General features: G+C 37.5%; 1 long non-coding RNA gene across 1 annotated transcript; it reads right to left on the bottom strand.

Moving 5' to 3' along the window:
• Positions 1-10,221: 10,221 nt before the first annotated feature.
• On the bottom strand, positions 10,222-25,199 carry LOC135313266 (uncharacterized). The gene is made up of 3 exons (XR_010372881.1): positions 25,161-25,199; positions 19,890-19,985; positions 10,222-11,637 (listed from the first exon to the last, which is right to left on the bottom strand). It is a non-coding gene; the product is annotated as an uncharacterized LOC135313266 (long non-coding RNA).
• Positions 25,200-26,396: the final 1,197 nt, after the last annotated feature.

Genomic DNA, 26,396 nt, shown 5'->3' on the forward strand with positions numbered 1-26,396 from the left:
CAGCAATGTGCAAGTGCCTCAGGGTGGGAAAAGCAGATCTTACTGAAGGTGGATATTCATGGGATAAGTACAGACGACCTACCTAGCAACTTACGAACAGTGCGCATAACTTTACTGCATCCTGAGACACAGTTCAGTGCCAAGTAGTTTTCCTTGGTTTTACGATGGATATTGGCTCCTCCCAGATTAAGTAGAAGTTAGTATATTTGTCTGGAGGAGGAAGGAAAATATTTAAAACTTGCAGTAGTTTATTCAAAAAGTAAAGCCATGAAGATATTTAAGAAAAAGTGTCCAGCAGTGCCTCTAGGCTATCTACACACTAAAACAGACAAAAGGAAAAAGGAGAAAATTGGTACCTGGAGAGAGGCAGAAACATTCTTTGTAGCCTTCTTGCCAATATTGCATTTATACGTACAGTCCTCTGAGGTGTATTCTCTTACCCTGGACGTTTTACGTTTAAGATTAACACCTCAAAGAAAAATAAGAGGATTTAGGAAAATATGATCTTGGGACGAAGAACTTGGTATCTTTCCTTCAGGTTTAGATGTTGTATTTTAATGTGGTCCTGGAAAACATTAGCATAATATTTGTTTAAAAGCACAGATAGTATTATAAGATCTGTGAAGCTCTAATAACAGAAGATGAGGTTTGCTGGGCAAAATAACAACGAGGATCATAACAAAAACTGTCCTAGTAGGTGCAACCAGTTTTGACTTCTCTGTTACACAAATAGTACGATTCCTAGTAGCTTGCTGCAAGCCTTTATCAGCTGAATATGTGTATGCAGCACTCCACTTTAATTAGCCTGAAGATTCAAGGCTTAGAAGGAATAGCAGGGGTCTCTAATTATCTTCACAAACTAGTGATCTGCCCAGAAAATGAGGAATGAATAAGCATTAAGCAGTCAGAGGCCAGTATTCAATCACAGAGAGAAGCAGGAAGGGTGGAAGATAAAGAAATGAAATTTTCACTGACTTTTCTGGGCCTTGAAAAATCGCTAAAAATAATCCTTCTTTAGTAAAACACACCAATTCTAGATACAGAGATTTTTGTTTTCGTCTTGTCAGAAGTGTTGGATTAGATATTTTAGGATATTTTTTTCTCATGTCTGTGCAGTATTTCTGATATTTTTATTTTAAATTGATGTGTTCAGGCATCAGTAGCATTTCTTGAAGGACTCTTATGAGAATAATGTTTTCCAAGCATTGTCTGTAATTTTTCAGTCCCAGTTCCAGGGAAATAAAGACTATTCTTTCCTTCCCTTGAAAAAAATTATGACATTGGGATTTAAATCATTGTTATTCATAAACTGGCCTTGACAAAAAAAGGCTGAGGATTATCTCTTTAGCAACTTTTGAATCAAAGCTGCATTATTGATAGGAAGCTAAAAAGGCTTTGCCGTTCTTTATATAATTAAAAGCAACTGTTGTTATGGAAATTTTTTGGAACAGCTGTTGTATTGGAAGAAAGGTTACACTCTTCTCTATCACTAATCCCTTTAAATCTCTGACATGATTCATAGCTCCTCAAACAATGCTGGTAAATTAAACAAAACTGGATGCTTTCCATACATATATTTATTACTTGCACTCCTCTCAGCAAGTCGTGTAAGAATGCAATAACAGAACTCAAACTGGCTAGTCAAAGTAATGTGAATGTCCCTTTTTATGAACTTTATTTCTATTTTTGTTTACTAAAATACTCATTTTGCCCAAAAATGGCATCTGGCTTCTTGATGAAGCCATACAAGCACAGGCCCAAAGAGCTACTTTATTCTTGGACCTCAGTCAAGGGTAACAGATTGGAAGGAAAGGATAGATCTTGCTGAGTTTGGTAAAGGCTAGAGACAGTTTTGAAGTGGGATAAAAAGCTTTAGCTCTTTATGAATTTCTGCCTTTCCTTGCGGAGAGTGGAAAAAGATTTTTCCTCCGGGCTGGAAAGAAGCAGCATATCAGTACTGCAGCTGAGAGGTTTTCATTTTGCTCCTGGCTTTCAAGACAGGGAGAGCTTTGGAAAGGGGAGAAGGACGAGCTAAGATTTTTTTTTTTTTTTTTTTTCTCCCCTCAAGGGGTAAGAAGTACTAAGGAGCAGAAGGAAGCAAAAAGAAAACAAATGTGGGACTCAGAGACCAGAACTGGTTAATGACCTGTTGGGTTTCAGAGCATGTAGATGTAGTGTGTTTTGCAGACATGAGGGAACTCAGGCACAACGAATCCCGAGCTTCTACAGAAGCAAGAAGATGCTGCTTTTTCAAAGTTCAGCTGCCGGGGGTGGCATGACGGCGTGCAACAGGCGCTGGCCGAGGCGGCGGCTGGCGGAGAGGCAGCGCGGCAGGCCGGCTGCGCAGGCGCCCGGCCGTCAAACGGAAGATGAGGCCGCAGTGCGCCCTTGCGGCGGTGAGCGCTAACCGCAGCCAGGCCGCCTCGGGGCCGCGCGCCCACCGGGGCAACGGGCGGCGTCTTCGCCAAGTTAGCGCGCGCGGCGCCGCACCCAGGCGCCTGCGTGTAGGTTTGGGTTCCTCAGCGCGGGAAGACATGACAACCTAGCGAAAGTGCAGCTGGAGCACAGGATGGACAGTGACGAGCTGAGAGAGCAGTGCGTGCTTAGCAGAAGAGAAGGGCAAGGCTTTCTACACTTCTCTGATTGCTGCCTTCACCTGCTTAAGGAAAGGGCAAGTTGTTAAGGGTGTAGAGGCTCTTCTCAGAGATGCACAGCAAAAGGATAAAAGGCAATGCAACATATTTAGGAATGGAAATTTTTACTCTATAAGAAAAACAGAGATTCGTGAAGAGGGGTTAAGCACAGGAGCAGGTTGTCCAGGGTGCTTGTGAAATCTCCACCCGTGGCACATACTCCTGGGGAAAACCCTGGGAAACTTGATCTCACTTTGAATATTGCTTTGCTTTCAGTGAGACGTTGGACTAGGTGAACAGCAGAGGTCTCTTCCAATCTGTGTGGTGTTTCTGTGAGTCTAAGGTCCACGCTGTTCATCAGCCAGATTTCTCTCCCTGTGTTTTTGAATTCTGTGAATGTGTGAAATTCTTCATGTTACTTAAACGAATTTCAAATCGTATTTGACACACGCTTCAGCCTTATATATTTTTTCCTCTTCTGATAATGAAATACTATATCTAAGAGGTTTTGGCAGAGGATTGTCAGTAAAGGGTCACTGATTAAACTGCTACAGCAGTAAGAGGTGGGCTTCTGTGCAATAAAGTTCCTTATGATTTGTGAAGTGGGGAGAATGTTGATTTTGCAGCAAGGTATTTGGCAGGGTATAACCTGAGAGAAGCTGTTGAGGAAGACGTTTCACAGGAGTACTGGAAAGTTCAAAAAGGTCAAAACCTTGCTTTTCGATGTCCTTTTTCAATTTAAGGGCTGGCAATACTGCAGTACTAGGAATGATTTATTCCTTTTGCCTTGGGATATTTTGAACTCTCTTTATGGTATATTTCAACCTTTGCCTTCAGTTCCCTCATGCAGGTTTCATAAACAGTGAGAATTTTGTATTAATGGAGTGTGGCCCATCACAGGCTAAGGAGGGTTGTTGAGACAGTAGTTATGAACTGTGCCTGTTCTACTACCCATCTTAAGTCAGATTTAAGGAGAAGAGAAAATGTGTAAAACAGAATAAAAGCGTCAGCACTGTAAAATGTTTTAGACACTGGAGTAACTAGGGAAAGATTAACCTTGGTTACTACTAAGTAGAATCTGGTGAGGAAAAAAACACCTGGAAGAACTGCGTAAAATAAACCAAAACCAGCCTCTAACTGGACTTCAGAAGCACACTGGATGTAGTTTTTTAGGCTTTAAATCTACAAACAACATGAATAATATCTGAATCATGAAAGTACACAGTAAGAAGTTGCCCAAAGACATAACCAATTACAGTAGTCTTGGGTTTGAGCAGACTGCTGTCTTGAAAAGGAAGACCCCTGGACTCTTTTTGTAAGAGAGGGAAGCTTTCACTATGGCTCACAAGAGATTATATAAAATATTTACACAAATAGAATAAAAACTATTGAAACTCACAGTGACCATTAAATGTCTTATTTTATATTTGTTTTTTCAAAGGGGGAAAGACCTTGTTTTGACCATCTGTAGGCTGAATTACCAGAAAAGAAAACTATACCAACAAGCCGTGGTAGAAGAAGGGATGCAAACCACTAAAAAAGTTGGCGATACCATGTAGGTAACACATCACCTAGATCATTATCTGGGGGAAGAATTATCTTGAGAATCCTCCATCTGTAGAAGAGTCTGCCCAAACTAACTAAAATATAGCTCAGCTACTGCTAAATAGATTTTGCCTTCAAAGATGCAGAGGAAGCTGACTTATCATAAATTACCTTAAGCCTAATATGCTTTGGTTTGGGAGCACTTTGAAAAAAATAGGTTGCTTTCTTCTAGAAGTTGAAGTTTTTTAGTCTTTTTTTTTTTTAATAGAGAGTTTATATCTATCTCAGCTAATTCAGTAATGCTTCTTTTCAAAAAGTAGAGATTTGCTTCTATGAATTGTCTGTCATCTAGAGCATTTACAGTGATCTGGTTGCTGAACAGTCTCTCAGGTGTCAGGAGCCAAAAAGTTTAGAGCTCTTCTCTAGAACCTTCTTGATACTCTTCATTTTCTGGCTTGCAACAAGAAGCAAATAAAGTCAGTGAAATTTTTCTGTAATTGGTGTAATATGTTCCCTGTGGTTAACACAGCCAGGCGGGTGGGCAGCCTCCTTTTACATCAGCTGCATCATCCAAACAATCTCCAAACAAAGGGTATGATGAATTATGTTGTGAGGAGAGGTATCTGCCAAGGCACCCTGGGATTAGTGTTAGAACTGGTCTTATTTAACATCTTCATTAATGATCTGGAAGAGGGAGTAGGCAGACCATTAATTAAATTGGCAGATATTACACAGAAAAAATGCTAGGATCCTAGCAAGATTAGAAGGAAAGGCAGACTAAAACCAAAGATGGGTATTAAGAAAAAAAGAGTAATTTAGGAAAACAGTTTCTCTTTGCCCACAGCCACATCTGGGTCATTTTACAAATCGTGACTGCATGTACATTTGTATAATCTGCAAATTTAAATGCTGTTTATTTTACAATTAAACAGCTACATAAGATACAAGGTTTCCTTGTTTTTAGCAGGAATAAGGGGATAAGGTACTAGAAACAGTATGTTTTGGTTTCTTACTTGATCAAAAGTGTGCATTGCAGCATATATTTAGGCAAAGTTTAAGTCATCCTGTCTACCCTGCACATTTACCTGTGTAGATTTTATCAGTACAGTGTTTTTTGACCATTCCTAAAACACTGTTTTAAGAACACCTAAGAAGTGAACAGGGCTAAGAATAGCCCTTGATAGACACCTCTGCAGACACCCCAACTTCTATTTGTTACTTTATTTTTTAGATTTTTCAGTTGGTTTTATTTACTTTTTATTTTTACAAGTATCTCTTAATCAGAATTGCATGTGGTATAATAATGTTACCAAACTTTTCTGATTGTAAGATTTTCTAGAAATAATGTGTTTTGGGAATTAATTCCCCTTTCATTCCTTACTGAATTAATGCTGTATGAGCAGTTTCATGATTTTGATAGGGTTCCATGTCAATCTATCCATGCTGCAATCACCACTATCATCTAGTTTCTGTTTTAAAATTTACTTTTTAAAGAAAAAAGAAACTTCTTATTTGTTATATGCCAATTTTATACTAGGTCTTGTAAAGTACACAAAGGAATAGCTATGATCGGCAGCTCTAAAAATCAGGCATATAAAATCAAACAATATACAACTCTCCTTGATTATTCAGAAGTTGTGACTGTATTTCATGTGTAATGTTCTGTATAGACTGTGTACAAATAAAAGTGTGTTTCTTACCCATGTCAGTGAGGCAGAGCTGTCTAGGCCACAATAATGTGAGCTGCATGCATTTCCCTAGGAAAAGGCAGTTGTTTTTGTAAATCGTGGATAAATTGGCACAGCGTGGGTTAAGTTGGAAATAATAGCATATCTGTAGGACAGAGTATTGCAGTTCTTGTGGTGCTTCGAAGCCTACTTTAGTTCTAGTTGCAGCACTGGAAGCAAGCTCCTGATACAGCAGCGCTCTCAGGAGGAAGCTGGCAATATAGCAGAATCTGAATAAGTCAAAAACTAGAAAAGTATTACTGCAAGTGCATCTGTCAAACCAGGGGATGCAGGAGAAAATGAGGTGGTGACAGGCTGGGCAGAAAGAGAAATAGCATAATATGAAGTGAGTTAATGATGCCAGCAATTTTTAGCAGTTGAGAAGGTAAGAGCTGCAAAGGCAAGGTGGCACTCTATGATTTATTTGCAAGAAGTAGGCAAGGTGATATTTTTTGAAGTGTATGTTTTAAGTTGCTAGGGTAAGTTCAGATATTCAATTTCACTGTTGTTCAGGATAAAATTATAAAAACTGTGTTGCTGGAATTACCCAGTTATTCAGTGATATGCTATCTCTTGTGTTCCAGTCCAAATGAGATGACTTGCTATTAAGAAATATTTATTGAGAATCAAAGATTTTGTTTTTCTTATGCCAGTTCTGTGCTGAAAAAGGTCCATTAGTTTCAATTGAATTATTACTCCTGACTTAACCCTATTAAAATACAAAATTTTAACTGAATTAAAAATACTTATTATAAAGATATATTTCTTAAAAGGTGTCATTTGTCTTGCCCCAGGATGCCTTATTTCCATCCCATTTATAAGAAACTTTAACATGTGCTGGATAGCAATAATAAGTCATGCCATTCCAGGTATCTGAGTTATTATTTGTACTAACAGGATAAATACTAAAGGAAATGAAAAGCAGCAGCAAACTTAAATTGAGCTGCGCTGTGAAAATCAGTGAAAAATGAAGATGTATAGACTTTGACAAAAAGCTACATTATAACTCTAAAAATATTCTAATAACGTAAAAAATCAAGGGGTTTCTCACATCTCCTTGCCAAGAATTTCTTTTCAGTGCCTGTTTGCTATAATTTGTTTGAAGGTATTTTTTTGCAAAAATGGGTGTGCTTCATTGGCGCTATGTGTGCAATGTATATTTTGTGAGTTGAGCAAGTATGTTGGGATGAAGCATATATTATAGATATAAAATATTATTAGTGTGACCTAGATTTGAAGACTTCTAAAACAAATGAAAGAAGATGAAGCAAATAGATCTGGGTATTTTGTTAAAACAATATTAATTTGACCATCTGAATTTCCAGGCTTATCTATTATCTCAAAATATTATTTTCTTGTTAATTGCAGTCCTGGTACAAGCTGCTGAAGCTCTCACTTTAGGTGGTGAATTCCTACTCTAGAATGAGTTTGTCTCTTATTGAAAGGTGCCTAAACGATGTTTAATGATGAAACTCAAAGCAAAGGAAAGAAGTTATCCAGATGGAATGGTATTCAGTGCATTGTATACTAGGGGCATTTAAAAATAATAAATAACAACTGTTAAAGAAAGTTTGCAGTAACTAATAACAAATAATCTTGGAGCACAGCACTTGAAATTTTCAATAAGCAAGCAAGTGGTCAGGACAGCTTGTAGTAGTCACTGGTCACTGTGAGGAGAGTAGCTTTTAAAATGGCAAAGAAAATGCGATGTGCATTCATCACTGTATGACTGATGTGCTGACAGAACCCTAATTATGTCATGAACACAAGAATGCTGTAATACAACTTCTAAGGGACTCAAGGCCACAAATATATTTTCCCAGCTGCTGTGTGGAGGGAAAACCTATTGCAAGAATTTGCTTTTTATGGGACTACCGAAGAGGTGTTGATCATTGAATCAAGTCATGAATTCTCAAGATCATAGTAATCAGAGGGGGCTAAGTATCTATTTGATGTAGGAAACATCTGTTAAAAGAATTTCTCCTGTGTCTCATTAGTAGTTGGCAAATCTCATTGCTTTAGCAATGTTTTTGTTATTTCTGTGTCTATAAACTGTACTGCTGGTCTTTTCTGTATTCTCAATGCAAACTAATAGCACGCATTTTAATTCCAGCTTCTTGTTAGAAGTTGAAACAATATATAAAATAAAATAATTTAGTGCTTTTCAACTGCATAGTCTTATATTGGAAATTTTAATTTTTGTGCTGAGATAAATCATTGAGCATGTGTATCAAATCTGTGAGCTACACATCTAGCTCTTTTAAAATTAAGACCTAGTTACTAGTGAAGAAGTAGCTATGTCCTTTACTGCGTTAGTCTAAAAGTATATGTACCATTGTTGTGGTTTCAGCTGGGATAGAGTTAATTTTCTTCATAGTCGCTAGTATGGGACTATGTTTTGGATTTGTGCTGGAAACAGTGGAGATAATGCAGAGATATTTTAGTTGTTGCTAAGTAGCGCTTACACTGGTCAAGGACTTTTTCAGCTCCCCGTGTTCTGCCGGGTGCACAAGAAACTGTGAGGGAACACAACCAGGACAGGTGACCCAAACTGACCAATGGGATATTCCATACCATACGACATCATGCTTAGTATATAAAGCTGGGGAAGAAGAAGGGAGAGGGAACATTTGGAGTGATGGTGTTTGTCTTCCCAAGTAACTGTTATGTGTGATGGAGCCCTGCTTTCCTGGAGATGGCTGAACACCTGCCTGCCCATGGGAAGCAGTGAATGAAGTCCTTGTTTTGCTTTGTTCCACACACAGCTTTTGCTTTACCTATTAAACTGTCTGTATCGCAACCCAGGAGTTTCCCACTTTTACTCTTCCGATTCTCTGCCCCGTCCCACCAGGGGGGAGTGAGCGAGTGGCTGTGTGGGGCTTGGTTGCTGACTGGGGCTAAACCATGACATGTACTCACTTTTCTTAATTCTGTACACAGAAAAGACAGGTTGCCTAATGAACACCTATTAAGAAGCTGATAATCACACCTACACTAGTCTTAGAAATCTGCAGAGTTAAAATAGGGTAGCCTGTTATAGTAATTAGTATGCCAAGCCAAGTAGTCTTTTTGCCTATTATTTTAAAGGAACTGATAATAGCCAGCATCAAATACTCCAGCGGAGTTGAAACAGATTGTGCAGTGGGGGCATCTGTTTAAAAACAAAAACAAAAACAAAAACAAAAACAAACCACAAAAACCCCAAAGATTTTTCAGTTAGGCTGAGGCTGAAATTTCCTTTTCACATTGCCTGATATGTCTTTAAAAGTATCAGTGCTAGAAAACTCAGGCTTAAGAACTTTGATACATGGATAATTTACTATTTTTTTGTGACGAATGTGAGGCCACTTTACGTTTAGGTCATTTTAAAGTAATCTACACTTTTCTACACAAACCTTATGGACAATGGAGATGCTTTACAGCAAAGCCTGTAAAGCATACCCTCTTGACTGGTGGTGTTTGGGCTGTGCCAATCTGCTGAACGAGGGCTGGGCACATGTACATACACACTTAATCTTCTTTATAGGGATCTGCATATTTTCATCAAACAAAAGGAAAAGATTCATGTGCAGATGCTGGTGGACAAAATATTTAGCCACTATGCTTCTGTTTCATCCAATTTAAGCAATATTTGAAGAAAATACTTTGTTGATGTTTAGAACAGTTGTGCATTACAGACTGTGCACAACATCATTAATTTTGCCTGCCAAAACCACCACTTTTTCTTATCCATTCTCTACTTACAAATCTTCACCAGACTAATATACACAGCAGAACTGAATGAAAAAACCCAAATGTACACATTTTTCTGAGAAAAAGAATAGGTATGAAGGGAGGGGGAGATCTTGACTAAGAGATGCATGATAAAAGTTAAAGTCATCAGAATTTGAGTTGAGCATGATCTGTTCTGTATAACATTTGTGATAACAGTGAAGTTTGAGGGTATTATCTTGCTTTCCTTTCATTGCTTTTATTGGTTTGTCATAACATCTGATATATCTAGCAATTCTAATTGCTTTACATCTATGAAAATGTATTTTAATATTCTGTCTAGTGTAATGATATTTTCATTAAATGTATGCTTTTTCTGTCTGCTGTATCACATCACTGTTGTGGTAGAGAGTTCAACACATTAATTATGTGCTTCATAATAGTATTTTAACTTCAAGCCTGTTCTCTTTCCATTTTCTTGAATGGCTCCTTGTTCTTATGTTATGAAACAGGATAAATAGATGTTCACAGTTACCTCTTCAGATTCAACTTAGATTTATTGCTTTTCAGAAATCATGAGCAATAGCAAAGAATTTCATCTAGAACTGAAAGACTTTGGAGAAATGAATTTAAAATATATGCATGTTTATGCATTCTTGTCTTCCCTACAGTTTATCATACTTCAGGAGCATAACTAGACCTCCAGCTGACCTGGCTGTATATAACTCCCTGATACTTCCTCTTTTTGTCCCTGCTCTTTACCAGTCACCATCCTTCATTCCTCAGTAATTATGTTTATACACTAGGCTTTAGCAGACAAATACATACTTTTGGCTACGTATAGATTATAATCATCTTTATTTGTATGCTGTGTTTTCTCTAATAATCTGGTTTTTTAGAATTACTTTAATCTGACTTTTTCTTCTTTCAAAACAACCCCATATTGAACATACCCAGCATCTTAATACAAGTAAGTTTAGTACAGTTACACAGTTCTTATCTTACTTGGTTAATAACTACTAAAATCAGTATTCCTAAAGTAGTGAATAGTATCTTCATATCTAACATGTAAGGTTTCGTTGCTCCTGCAACTAAATTGCAACTGCAAGGTCACTGATGCATGCAATGGACCTGGCAAATACAAGCAGCTGTCTCTGTGTAGTTGTGCCTGAATTCTTATAGGTAGGAAAATTACTTAGCTAAGCACTCACGCTTTTTCTGTGGTGCCAGATGTACAAGTGGAAAAGGATTAGTGTTAACATGGGAACCCTAACTGTACCATTAAAGACATATCAGCTGCTATGAAATATCTGAATAATTTGTTCCAAATCTGAGTTAAAATAACCCTGGTAGATGAAGGGAGTGGTGAGGCTGTAGAAATTATCAACATTATAAAAAATGACAAAAACTTAAAAAAAAACCCCAAAAAACTAAAAAAGAGGCAGCCAGACTGTGGCAGGTGTCATCTTTGGATCTGGAGTAGTTTTATAGTCCTCTGACTCGTGAATTTCTCCCATTTATTACTATCAAAGAGAGGATGAAACAGCTTAGCTTCAAGGCAATACCTAAGCCCTTTACATCTAACTCCAAGCACCTGGCTCTCTTTAGAAAGAAAAGCTATTCATCTGTCAGTCTCCAGCTTGAAACTGGCAGTTCCTAGGCACTGTTTGCCAGGTACAATTACATCAGTTGGCACAAGACATTAGGCTCACTGTTAAACCATCACAAAGTTCTAGGGAAGAACTAAGTTCCCTAGTATTAAGAGTTAGTACTTTGGATTTCTTTAAATCCTGAGGTTAATACTGCGGAAAGATTGATAGCAAAGGATATAATAATGAGGTGGTTGTAATGGTTGCAATCTTCTAGAATCCATCAAAGTCCATAGCAGAAGATCTTCCTTAAGACAATTATGATTTGTTCAGCCTGAATTCAAATGATGTATACATTCATCAGTGGATTCCCAGGTCATGTAGAGATGCATTGGGATAGACAATAGTAGAAAAACAGGAAAGCTTTTCTAGCTAGACAAGCGAGAAAAACAACAAAGAGAGAGGGTTTTAATGAATGCTGTTTCACTATGCAATAGAGCAGACCAGGAGTATGTACATGGGCAGTTACCACATCTCCATATCTCAGGTGAGGTGTATTAATTAACAGCTGAGATGTGGCTATCTCCAGCTGAGTTCTGACAGAATATTCACAGATTATTAGCTTTTCTGAAACTATTCTGAGAAAGGAGTGTTGTTCATAGTGTTTAACAGTACCTACCCCTTTAAAAAAATGCTTCAATTTGTTGTCCACAGAGTACTTAATGCAGTATAGGTAGACTCATAAAATTAGCTCAGAAAAGGAAAAAAGGGGTCAAATATATTGTTTGCAATAAATAGAGCCCAAGCGTACCTCCTTTGATTTTATTAGGCATACACTAGGCATGAGCTTGGCTCGCTCTTTCTCTTGTTGATACTAACCTCCAGTTACTGATACCATTATTAAGTTAATTGTTTGGATCATAAATCTGTGTCAATGAAGCTTTCAGAGTGCTTGATGAGATTTCAAGCATCAAGCTGTGAGGCATTAAGAAATGATGAATATACATCCAGGTGAAACGATGCCCTTCAGCTATAATAATGAATCACTATTTTGTTTACAAATGGGTATTCATCATGAGACATGGCATGCACAGGCATTTTTGAAGGGGAAAGACATTAGCACAGTAAATGATCTTTGCAACTAAAGCTGAATACACAGCAAAGTGAAAAAGTAGAGCGTGTCAAGTTATCTTTTCAGAAAGGAATTATGAATGCAAATTCACAGTGGTCTTGCCTGACCCGTATTTAAATATTAACAAAAGATACAATTCAGTATTAAAATGTCCTTTTTCAGTAAAGATAAATCAACACAATATACTTCTAAAAGTTTCATTATTGAATAGAATTTCTCAGTGTACACTTTCAGACCTTGAAGTAAATACTTAATCTTTTACTGAGAATGAAAGGCTACTTCCTCTAGCAGGCAGCAGGTGCCAGTGGTCTACCTCCCTCCATTCTGGCAGCTAAGGAAGATTCAACTATGTTGGCTCTCCCTCCGCACGCTGTTTCTGCTGTTGGTTGGAAAGACTGATGTCATTTTATTAGGCCTGTCAACCCAAATAACTGTGTGATCACATCACAGGTAAATTTAGTGTAATTAGTCTCATAAAGGCAGTGAAGATACTACTGTACAGGCTCAAGCAGCCAGAAAACATGCACACAGAATTGCCAGAGGACTGGTACTGTGATTGCCAGCAAATTACTAATACTGGGCAGATTATAGTTATCAGGAGTATGCCCACCTGTCTTGTAATCATACTGGACCTTGTCTTACAACTCTATATTTGAAATCTCATTTATTAGCGTTACAACTCCGTAGTTGTCAGTACCATCTAAAGAAGTACTTTCCATGCCATAATGTCAGAGTTCTTATGACACATTTCTAGTTGTCCAGAAAACCCACTACATTAGTATGTTACAGTGGGTTACTCAGATGAGCAATTATTGAACCAACATTCAGTACTGGGGATGTGTCAACCAAACAGTTCTACAAAGCTAGAATATAAACCAGAGACACAGCAATAAACTGCTGCTGTGAAGATCTGGGTAAGATTCTAAAAGCGCCAAGCATCTCACAATCTGTTCTTTGGGAGAGGAATACGATGTACAAAATTCAAGCATGGCAAAAGTCTGTAATCAAATGATCCAGGCTGGTTACCATTGTTCTTATGATTAATTCCTAAGATTCCCGAAGCAGTCTCCTTAGGATGCCCTGTGTCTGAAGCCCTTAGAGTACTCTTGGAGGATCTCTTCAGCAATTAGGTTGCAGTTGTCTCAACAGCACAGGTTGACAACAAAACACTGCCTGCTCTGGTAAAAGTGATGCATTTTGATTTAAATTTTGGTGTAGAGGCAATAAGTATTTCTGCTAAATAACCAGTGATTCCAAAGTTAAGGAAAATTTGTATTTTCCTTAGGTATGAGGAAGAAATTTCTGAAATCAGTGTGCTACCAGAGTTCACTGTTCTCCTTTCTGTGTGCAAAATGCTTGTCACAGAATCCCAGGTTGGAAGGGACCTCAGGGATAATCTCGTCCAACCTCTCTAGGAAGAGCACAGTCTAGACAAGACGGCCCAGCCCCCTGTCCAGCCGAATCTTAAAGGTATCCAATGTGGCCGAGTCAACCCCTTCCCTGGGGAGATTATTCCAATGGGTGACTGTCCTCACTGTGAAAAATTTCCTTCTGGTGTCCAATCGGAATCTCCCCAAGAGCAACTTGTGTCCATTCCCCCTTGTCCTCTCCATGTGACTCCTTGTAAAAAGGGTGTCTCCATCTTCTTTGTCAGCCTAGCCACTGAGGAGAAGGGGAGGAAACCTCAGAATGAACAGTAAGACTTTCATACTGTTAACATGTTTGTTACCTACAACATTAATCACATCAGTCCCAGGGCTTGCTAAATTTAAAATAGAACTGAGACAAACTTTAAGATAGAAGGTAATTTCCCACCTTAAATTTGAAATGTGCTGGCAAAAATTTTGTTCCTGAAAGGAAAGGATGGGTAAGGGATGGCTTTGTCTTATTTAGAAAGCGCAGTGAAATTCAGAATAATTTTATACAGCTTCAAGGCAGTAAGTAATATCTACAGTGACTATATGTTAACAGTGCTCACTATCATCATGCATTATTGATTCTTTTTCATGAAGAAAGGCACTTTTTCCCCTTAGTTGCAGAGTTGTCTGCCAACATTCTGTGAAAAAATATAAATAGCTCTAGGAATTGTTTACATAAGGCAGGAATATCCTTGCAAAGATAGGCTGGAAATGTTGTAACAGTTCCCATTTGTACAATGCATCACTAAAGAATCACCTTTGTGCTCAGAATTTTAATTTACAAATGCAAATGATTGCAGTTCATCTGGCTGAAGCAATTACTGTTTGTCTCCCTGGCATTCTCTTGGAGATTATAGCTTCTGCAGCAGGAGCAACCACACATGAAACAAGTTCTGAACAACTGCTGTTTACTGCCCAGGATATTAAAGTAATCCTAAGCAGCATCAATATAATTTGGTATGGTGAGATGGTGAACCATCTGTGATGGTTCAGGAGTTGTTCCTGCTGTGGGAGCAGAAGCTTTCAAGAGAGAGGCAGGGAAGACAGCTGAGACTGTTAAATTCTACTGTCATCTGACTGTAGTGATAATAATGAGCCAACTCAGATGTTTCTTATTAGTCTGGTTTAGCTTACTTTCAAGCAGAAGTGTTTGTGTGTCAGAAACTAGGCATGCATTATCTGAAATTCTAGCCCTGTACCTTCAATGGACCTTTACTACCAACTCTCTTACATTTTTTAGCCTGTAATTATTCTCTATAATTTTACTGGAAAAACTATTTCAGTCTAGTGCTGAGAACTCTGATTTTTAAAAATAATTTTGTCAATTTGTTACATGCATCGTTCACATTCACAGTAAGACTTGTAAAATATAAAACAAATGTATCTATAACACAGTACAACAAAGTAATGCAGCCGGCGTTACATAGAGGGAGCTCTTGCTTCGTTTTTCCAATATAGTAATGCAATAAATATTTCTGGGCAAAGACACATTTTGAGTCAGGATGAAGATTATTTGTTATAGGCTAAAGCAATAGCACCCAACAATATCCTGGCATTTGCTGGCTTTCTCATTTATCTGATACAGGATAATTAATTTTCCTTAAAATGCAGAAGTTTTCAGCTGGTATTTGTTTCATATACAGAAGTTTAAAGAATGAACTCTGTGTGACATTGAAGCTTCCCGATCCCCCATTGCACAAAGAAGAAATTTCTTATTCTAGGCTGTATAAAATAAGAACAGTAAACCTGCAAAATTATCTGTTAAAGAATTAATACTTGTCATGAACCTTGTGTAGTTTGGTTCCTCCCTTTATCTTGGATTTGTAGCTATGTATTTAGTTCCCATCATTGTTAACCTGTTATTTAATCTGCAGATGCAGTTCAAAACCTTTCATCTGTTCAGTGTGCTTGTTGTGTTTCAATTTTCCTTTTCCTGGAGTTGTTTGCTTTTCAGAGAATGTTTGAAGTCTAGCTGCTAAACAAACACTAGAAAGAATGAGGTTTCCTTCCCTGTTACTTATATGGGAACTTTAAAAATCATTTTTATCTCAGATATGTGAAAGCATTTTCTTTTGTAGGGAATCAGAGAGGAGAACATGCTTCATAGGCTCTTAGGGTGGCAGACAGTTCTGTGCAAGGAAAAGAGAAACTTGAACCGGAATCTTAGGCTGCATGTCCTAACAAAACAAATACTGTTATGGGTGTGATTTTCTTAAAAGTGGCTGTCCTCTCTTATGTAGCAATTTTCTTCCTGGCATTGTATTCATCTTATAGTTGTTTACAGTCTACAAGCTAGACAAAGAAGTATTCTTAAAGGTTGTTAGTTACACAGCAGTTTTTTAGGAAAATGACGCCTGACAAATACAGCATAGCTTATGAAGTAATATTGTATAATATCTACAAGCTTCGATATCCTTTACAATTCAATGTGCTGGGTTTTTTGTTTGATAAGCTAGAATAGATATATGAACTGACTTACTGTCAGTCATGAAAGGATGAATAAGGTGGCTGCTCAACAGGAAGCTCTAGTAAGTTCTGCTAGCTGTGTTTTGAGGTGCTTTCTCTCACATCACTGTTCTCCCTGAGTTATCCCAATAAATCTGTAGAGCATGAAGGATTTAACACACATCTAAAATAAATTAAGATAATTTCAGTAAGATCAATGAAGCTCTTGTTAATGGAAAGTCTGTTGCAAAATCTTTTGAAATGCTTTAGAGAGCAGAATTTTTTGCCATGTTAATGGTTTTAAAACTGCTAGGAAGTAGATTCACTACATGTTTACATAAGTTTACAGTAAAGATGTCTGCACTTGCATATTTCTTTAAAATATTTTATGGGTCTCCAAGTAGGTGTTTATTGTAATAGACATAATCTGAAGCTTTAACTGATCCAGCAGCATCAGTAACGGAGAATCAATGGTAGGAATCAATGTTGTTGAAAGTCAAATGCTGTTCACTGATTGCCAATGGCTGAAGAGGCCCCTTTTGATGTTGCTTGTCTGAGAAAGTGTCTTCATCTTTTGGGAACAAGAGCCCAGTACTCCTGGGTCACCTAATTTCAGAGTATCTGAGAATAGAGAGATGGGGTCGCCTCATCCAGTTCCTTGTCTGATTTTTGTTGGAGGACTGCAGTATATTGTGGCCCTTGGAAAACAATTCTTTAGATGCTGGTTATAAGGTCCTGTACTTTTTAAACTCTGAGGAAGGATGTTTTGGCCTGGGAAACAGAGAAGCATATTCTTGGCTTTAGGCAAGAATAAAATGTGTGTCTCAGTGTCCAAATTCTACTGCTCTCCTCTCACATAAACTAAAGAGGGATTAAGCAGGAAGACCTGCTTGTTCCTTGCAGGTGGCCTGTTCTGCACCCCTGTGTTGTTAACCTCTGTAGAGGCTGGGTTAGGGTTGTAGATTCTCTTTAAGGCACAGGCTCGTACAATCTGTCAGGTTATGGAAAGAGCCTGCATGTGAGGCATTCTGACATGCCTTACCTCTGCAGGACATGGGTCACCTTGGGATTGGGACAGAAAACACTGTCCTATTTGATGTAGAAATTCCAACAGACCAGCCCTGTGAAGACAGATATGGGACACACTACCTCATGAAGGCTGTCAGCTTCCAGGATGTAGAAGGGCTCTGGGAGGCAGTATAGATAGCTGCTAGGTACCGCTCTGGACCAAGATTTCCACCACTTTTGCTACGAGACACTGGTGGGGTAAGGTAGAGCTCCATGTAGTGCTGTATAATAGGGTTGTAGAATAGCTGTGGTGTAGAAAAGTTGGAACTGGAACAAATCCTAGGTCTCCTGTGTGAATGCAGGAAGGACACTTTATGGAAAGGTGCTTGTAGGGATGCCTATACTAGAATGACCCTCAGGAATATTATGGACATAATCTTTGTCACCAACTAAAAGGAAGAAATCTAGGGATAAAATTACAGTACTTTTCCTGTATCATGTTATCCCTGAAAAATATTGTAAGAAAAGTAACCTGTTAAATGGTATTCTTAGAAAATGTGGGCTTTCTTTGTTGGTAAATTGAAAAAGTGGAAGGCAAAAAGAGTAATAAAAAATGAAAGCTGTCTTGCAATTTTTCTTTTTTGTCATAATGAGATTTCCAGTTGGTAAAAACTTTAGCAACATTTCCACAGAAATTTCCACAGGAATTTCTACAAAATTTCTGGGTTTAGTTGAGTCCAAACATGCTGCTCTCCAAATGGTCTTTACATTTTGCAGTGAGTTTGCAGTAAGTTTTTGTATCATTGTGGGCTAGGTGATCTGTCAGAAAAAAACCCTTTATCCAAATACCAGTAAAAGTGAAGAACTGTAGCCAGTATGTTTTACAGCCCTATGCTGATATGCATGGATACTTGTCAACATGGATAAATATCTAGAATGTCAGTACTAAAATTCTTCTACTTCTGGAAAAAATACAATGTTGTCTTTTGATTTGTTTATGTCATATTTATTACCTAGTAAGTTTATAGCCTATCCCTCATTTTTGGTACTGTATGCTGTAAATCGAGTTTCCCTGAGCGCAGCCTTTATGTATCACCATAAGAAAATAATAATAGTTTGTAGAGAATGGTACTGCTGGAGGAAAAAAAAGGGATGTTTCCTTCAACTTGAAGATCTAAGAGGTTGCTTTCCTTGACCAATTGTCCCTGATTTTCCTGGCTAAGCAATCCAAAATACTGCAACTCTGTCCTATAGTAATGACATCTTATAATCATACAGTCCGCAGTGTTTGATCCCAGATGAGAGAATTAACAGTGTAACCTTTTTAATGTTGTATTTACAGTGCCTGTTCTGGAGATAATTACAGTAGTAATTGAGTTACTTGTGTGTACCGTTAGTCTTCACACTGACTTGACTTAATTTTTGCTCCAGTTTTTGCATGTTCTCTCTTGAATTTATTACTCTGCATAAAGAATAAACCACAAAATGCTGGATTGAGATCCCAAGGTATTGCATTCCCTTTGTTTAAAATTCCAGTTATGTATACAGAATGATTTGGTAAATGCTGTCTTATCTGGTGCATGTATACTCCTCAGAGTAGCAAAGCCCAAAAGATTTGAAACAGAAATTCACAGTGGGAGTGGCGAGTGAGATAAGAATGTTCCTGGGTCTAGAAAAGGGATAGAAGGCATCATGCTAGAGAAATGCCACTTTTGAAGCATAACATTTAATCACTACTGATCAAGTTTTACTGCTACTCTGGGTCTTGAAAAAATCAGAAATAGTTGATATCAAATCACACTTTCATGACAGTTCTTGGCATGAAGCAAGCATTTCTTATGGAGTTCATTCAGAATAGCCAATGAATTATGTCATGCAAACTTGTTGCAAATGAAAAAGAGTGATAATTTGAGCTAATTTTGTATAACTAATAATAACAAAGTCACGTGATAATATTGTCACTATGCTTGGATTTAGTGAATCTAATTGTAGTACTTTGTAAATTTTGTTTTGCATGCTGAATTTAATTTTCATTGGTGTAAATTTTGTAATTGATGCAACTTTTACAGTCAGCAAAAAATTAAAATATATATAGATCCGAAAAAGTAGGTTCATATTCGTAAAAGATATAAAAATAATCTGTTATGTACCCAATGCCCTAACACTTACTTATTCAAAACTGAACAATGACTGGAATCTATCCAAGTGCAGACAAATGCTAAATACTGCCAGCATACTGCCAGTATAAAACCAATCTCCCTTGCTAGTATTCAGTGTCCCTAAGGGAGTAGTGACCCGTACATTGCCATCCATAATAGCTACTTTCCCAGGAACAGAGGGGAAGAGTATGTTTGTACAACGACTTTGGTAAGTTGGATTGCTTTTTCTTCATATTTTATTGTGGTTTGGTGGCAATCAATGGATGAGGAGAGAGGACTGTCTTGCTAATGGAGGTTTGAGAGGCAGAAGAATCCGTCAGAGCAAGTGTCAACTCTCTACTCCTCTGTTACACTACCTTATTTTCTAGCTTGCTTTTATATTGTACTTTCTGTCCAGCAGTGAGCTTCTCATTGTTCATTTGATTTTTCTGTAACTTACAACTCTTTATCAACTTATTTGGAATGTCATTACACAGTTCAGTTTGAATTTGGTCCTTTGAGCACTAAAATATGAGCCCTTACCACAACTGTCCAAGAGACAAAATTGTATATGGGAGACAAAGAAGAAAAGGACTCCGGGAAGTCTTAAATTAGGATTTTCCCCATCTCAAACAAGACCTACAAGACAAAAATATCCCCACAGTTCTTAGCAGAGGAGGATGTTTCTGATAGCAATCGACTGATTCAGACAAATTCTTAAATAAGGATAAGGATAAGCAACATAACTCATTAAATAAGTAGTCTTCCCCTTTGACACAAGTTCCACATTCTCTCCAGAGTTTATGACCATGGGAAAGGAAGTACAAATGTTCCTAGACTTTTATGTGCCAGACAGGCAGAATCTGAACTATTCCAGAGGAGCCTTATCTTCCTCTTCCATGTCACAGTTCTGTCCTCTAGTTCATGAAGATGAAGAGCTATTCACAGCATGTCTAGAAAGATTCAAGAGTTGAAGAAAAATCCCATGCATTGAGTGCATGGGAACACAGTGGATGGGCAGGGCCTCCTTCTTTAAGAACTAATAGCAGGAAAGGATGTATTTGTCCTTAATCAATATGTACAACTGCATTCATTGATATAGGTGAATTCTAAGATTTTGCTTTAGAAGAGCAAGAAGATTTCACTGCTGCCTTGTCTTTTCTTTTTCCCTCTTTTCCTTGGTTGTTGGTGGTTTTTTTTGGTTTTGTTTTAAACCAGACCACTCATCTGCATCATAGTAGGTGGAAAGAAAGCAGCAGACAGCAATGTGAAATGTAGGGCTGTCAGCAGGTGAGGACACTGTTGCAAAGAGGATGTTAAATCAGACTCACAGAGACAGACAGAAAGAAAGATTCCTTAGGTCTGAAGGCATACATCACCTTTAATGGGGGAAGCTAATTCAGGAGAAAAAGTGTACAGCAGGTGGTGATGATGAAGGGTGAAGATGATGACGATGACAATTTTACACCATGTTGTTCCTCTATTACTATATACTTTTCATGAGGGTTTGTTCAAACTCCCTACTAGTTAGTTGTTCTTGTGTCTGATGCTATTAGCAATGATTGGATTATGCTAAATAGATACAAATGTTGCACTCTTATTTATATGTTATTGAATAACGTTTACTGAATATTTAAATAACTGTTATCAATTTTGTTGTGCCCTTTGTTGTGTTTTGATTTTCTGTAGCACTAACTGAAGTTTATAAAACAAAGGGTGAGGAACAGGGAGGGAAAGAGTGGTGATTCTCTTGCCAGTGGTAGTTGCTTCCTGTAAGAACCTACTGCAAAGCACATTTGATGACAGTTGGACTGAAACTTCCAGCTGAGCATCCTCTGAAAGGAAAGAAATTCTGTGATCTGATCCAAGGCACAGTAAGTAGGGCTGGTGGGGAGGTTCACATGAACAGCATACTGCAGGTCTAAACTAAAACCTGAATGCAGATATGCCCTATGAAGAATAGCTTGGTGGTGTTACAGAGACAGGCAAAATTCCAAAGTGGGGGTCAGGGAGGAGGCAGAGGTCTCAGAGAATCACGAGTTGGACAATTGAAGTTGCAGGCTCTGATTTCCTCACTTCGGATATGAGGGCTGTGACTGCATTCCTTGTTTCTATCCACAGACATAAAGCAGTCACAGCAGAAGCTTGGAAGTAGGTTACTCTTGTCAGTGTGTGCTAGGTGTGATCTGAAAACTCCTGCTAGATCTGGACTCTGGATTTGCATGGTGCTTGTTTTCTGAATGATACCAGGCTTACATGGAAATTGGAGCTAATCTCTGCCAAGCATATCAGTTCTGGGTTCGAATAAGAGCCTACCATAGAAATGCTACGTGCATAGCTCAAGCGGGGTGGTACTCCATGAGTCAGGCACGTCCACTGTTTGGCAGCAACAGATTTGTATTGTGATTCTTAGTTTAGACATTTTGGCTATTTATGTATGCTTATATCTCTTTCTCAAGAACAGAATTTGTAACTGACACCTGTATTTGGTGGTTTTGTATTAGAACGGTTCCTGGTGGTTATAGTCACGATCATGATAATGATCATTAATCACGATCAAGATAAAAAGGAGCTGATCTGCTAAGCACTGTAAAAAATATAATGAGGGTCAGAGCTCTGAAGAATATGGTATCAGAAAGGCAGAAGAAAAGAGCTGAAATGCCTTATCTCATTTCAGTAGTGGAACAAGGACTTCTGTCTCGTTAGTCTAATGGCACTTGACTCCATGTTGCTGTGCTTCCTAATAGAATTGTTTATTCCTTTCGCTGGTGCTGTGTGATGGTAATGGTATCATGATGCATCATTTAATTGTATAACTTCTGTGTATATTTTTTGCTACTTTTTTTTGCAAGGTAACTTATTTGTCTTCAAATATACTTCATTCTTCTTACAACTTCTGGCCCTTCTTGTGCTTACCTCTTTGGTAACTACAAAGTTTGCTGTCTCTGGCCTGATTCTGTAAAATACTGAGCTCCATTAACTCTGCTAACTGAAGTCTTAGCTCCTTCCAGGATCAAACCTCATCTAACTGCAACATAAATGATCTGAATTAAAGACATTAGTACAACAGTTAAATTACATTTCACTGACAAGTCAATCAAGTTACAGTTGTAGAAGTATTCAGCAGTGTAGAATTCCTAATCTTTCTTGATGAATTGTTATAAATGTTGATGTCCAGTCTGCACTAATGTAAGTTCATAATCTGCTTTTTGAGGTCACTTTATCCATCTCTTGTAATATCATTATTTGATCTGTTTATTAATAAAGAAATTGTATTCTCATATATTTAACTTTAAAATTGATAAGCATGGACTGTAGATAGTGGAAGGAGCTGCCAATTCCTTATTGTACGAAGCAGAGAGTAGAGAACTGTCAAGAGAAAATGTTTACACAGATACCCAAAAGGAACATTTGGACACATCAGCTATATTAGTAGAGTTAATTGTTAAGCATGACCCAACTCCCTTCAGTCTAATTACACCAATCCCCAAATTCCGTGAAAAAGCAACTGAGCAATACACAGCTGGAGGAAGGGCTTCAAATGCAGCTGTCTTGCTCTTTCTAACAGAGGATTAAAAAGATTCGAGAGATCATTATGATAAACAGAAACCTTTTCCTCATGTAAACTGTGGGGACAGTCTGCTTGCTCTCGGCTTTCTCATGCGTGTTCAGAGATAATGAGAACATGTAAATCTTTTCTCCAAAAACCATATGTAAAGCAAAAATTGGCTTGTTACTGAGCATAACAACTTCATTCCTGAATGCCATATCATTCATAGCTCAGCAAATTCAATATTGTTCTAGTGACTAACTGAAAGCAGAACCTATTATTTTGTCATATCAGAATAATTCTTTTCTTTAGCCTTAAACTGTTTTGTTTAAAAACTTTTTCTGTTTTTCTTTCAAATGTTTCCTACAAATTTTGTAAATCTGTTAAAAAATGAAAAATACTGGGATTTTTGTTAAATTCTTATCTCAAAAATACATTTCAACTGACTTATTACACAAAGTTTAGGACTAATATCTTTGAAATCGCTTTCTGTAGACTGATATATATCAATTTGATTTCTGACTCCTTTTTTAATGATATATTCATTCAGTATGACTAATTCCTGTTATTTGACATGTCTGTTTTCTCTGTTGAAAATTATTTGAATATTAAAAAAAATACATGAATTATTTAAAATATTTTAGCAAAACAAAGGATTCTGTTGCCAGGAAAAAAAACATTTCATTAGTCTTCTGTCAGCATTCCTTTGTTTTAAGGCTTCCCTTTTTAGAGTATAAATACTATGTGTATTGTACAGATATCCAGTACTGAAATGGAACTGTTAGTGCAGTTTACAAAGAACTGGATTTTACTCAGAAAAAGCATTAATTAAGTAAAGGTACTAGTCAGAAAGTAAACTGGCCTTTAAAGCATCCTCAAACATAAACATCTAAAGACATGAGCTGAATATAGGAAAATCTGTCACAAGATGGCAAGCATGTCACCTTTGTGTGATGAGTAGAGTTTTCAATCCAAGAGGTCTTAGTTTGTCATCTGTTTCACCTGACAGTATTTGGCAAGGAATTACAGCATCAACTGCCGTGCAGAACTGGTGCATCAAAGAGGAAGATGGAGCAGAAGTGCCCTTGCTCCTTTAAGTACCTGATGAGAAGCCTGTGTAAGAATATGCTGCATAAGTCTTCTCTTTTTCACCTGATCCTGCATTAGAACATGGTAGCTTGCATTTTACACTGCAAGTTTTTAAAATATCTCTCAGTACAGAAACAAGATATCCTGTGTCCTTTGGGAAGGTTGGCAGTCTGGCCTCTATAATCTAGAATCCTATTGCAGTTTCCTGGAACTTGTGAGTTAAAAATGGACCATGTCCAACATGACTTTACACCTTTGCTTGCCTGATGAATTTTCTACACTAGGATACAATGATGACATAAAAGACCCAGAGAAGTTGATTTTTATTATATCCTAATAATGCTGAATTTTGAATAGAATTCTGCCTTGACTGTGATATCTTAGGTACTGCTCTCTTACCAAGCAAACTATTTTAACTTGACTTTCACTTAATTGCAAAAACCAGATGTTGGGTTTCTTTAGTTAATGACTATATTTCCTCCTTGTTCTAAACTTTGTAGTAAAGTCTCATTCACAACTTAATAGATCATAATACTTTCCAGATACAGTAATCTGTGACAGAGTACTAGGTAAAAGGAAAGACATTTGATAGCAAATTTTATTATTATCATATTCAGTTTTATTACGAATGGATATTTTGCAGTACTTTTTTCTTTATTCTTTGGTTGTTCAACCACAGTCAGATCTGATCCAGCTAAAAAGATATTCTCAGCATGCTTTCTTTCTCAGGAAATGCTGAAGCTGAAACTTTTAAGACTATTTACTAAACGTTTTCCTTTTATTAAAAATTAAATACTATTTTGGAAAATTTTAATACCAGCTAGTATGTATCATCCATGTAAACCACTTTCAATCTAGCAGTTATCTACTTTGAACTGAAGGACATAATCCCTTATTGGAAACATATCAGCAGGGCGTGCAATTTCATAGCTACTCACTCCCAACTAATAGAAAAAGTCCTTCCAATATAGGAATTTTGTTCTGGTTTTTTAGAGAAAAGTAATTACATTTTCTTGAGATTTCAAAAATTGATATCATTCTAGTCCTAAATGAAACTATCTAAATTATTAATAAAAAACCCCAGACTCCTCCTCTGGGACAAAAAAATCAGTCATTTTAGAGTTCCTAGAGTCATACTTAGGAAATACAGGACCCAAAAGCCCAAATGCTCTCACCTTTTCAAATTGTGTGCTCTTGCAAATTATTCAGGACCTTGGAAGACTTCACTTTTGTCCTCCCATGTAGTCCACAAATGGGCTTCTCTGAATCCATGGATTTGAGGAAACTAAGGATTTTTGTGCAGAGCGCTATTGGAGAACAATTTGTGTAACTTTGATTAGAAACTAGAGGTTTCCAAACAAGCATGGTTCTGTCAGAAGTTTGTCAAGTGTGCCCATCAGGGGTTTTTAATTTGATGATTTAGAAAAATCGAAAGCAAATGTTTGTAGGGTGTTCTTCTGTCGAGTTCAAAGAGTGGACTTTGAACTTTTATGCAGAAGGCTGCATGTGTTTCAGCTAGAGCTGACTTCCACTGTACTCATTTGATCAGTTTTTAAGATCTAATATTTGTTGTCTAAACTGTATTTCTCTGATCTACCCTGTGCAAGGGGGTAACGAAAAGCTGTGCAGCCCGTGAGCATGCCAGGAAATGAATTATGACTCAGAATCACAATTTCTCTTGCGCTTTTTCCTTCCTGTTATGTGGGACTGTGGGACTACCCCACTGGTTTGTACACAACAGATTACTTGCTGTTGTTTAAATGGAGAAGTACTGTGGCTAGCAAGTATCAAAACCTCATGTATAGCATGTATATGGGGAGAGAGAGAAATAATAATAATGAATATTCAACTTGATGAAAGACCATCTTGCTAATAGCTTGTTCATGAAAAGTAATATTCTGCTTGTGGAGGCAATAAGATTATCTGTAAAGTATGGTTCCTTACTAATAGTAATAGAACCTGCCTTTGATCTGATATTCCATGCTGTCATTCCAGTGATCCAATATTCCAATCAAGGTATTTATTTTGCAAAGACTGCAGCTCAAACATGACAAATATTTACCTTGAAATAATTTCTTCATGCCTAGGAGCTAAGTGTATTGGATATAGATCTTACTAACATGTCATGTCCATTTTGGTTCTGAACAATACATTACTTTGTAATTAAATATGAGATCTAACATTTGCACACATCTTCTTAAGCATTCTCATCTCCATAAGCGTATCTCCTTATCTTAAGGTTCTCCTTATCTCCATAAGCACAGTCAATAAAAAGTCATAGCAATGCATGCATTTATACAATAGTACAAGGGAAAACATTGCAGAACTGAAGTAGCAAAAGAGTACATTCTATAGAATACAACTTTCATTTTTTGACAATTACTTGCTGCCAAGCCAAGCTGGGTAACAAG

The sequence above is a fragment of the Phalacrocorax carbo genome, chromosome 4 (assembly GCF_963921805.1).
Source record: "Phalacrocorax carbo chromosome 4, bPhaCar2.1, whole genome shotgun sequence".
Lineage (NCBI taxonomy): Eukaryota > Metazoa > Chordata > Aves > Suliformes > Phalacrocoracidae > Phalacrocorax > Phalacrocorax carbo.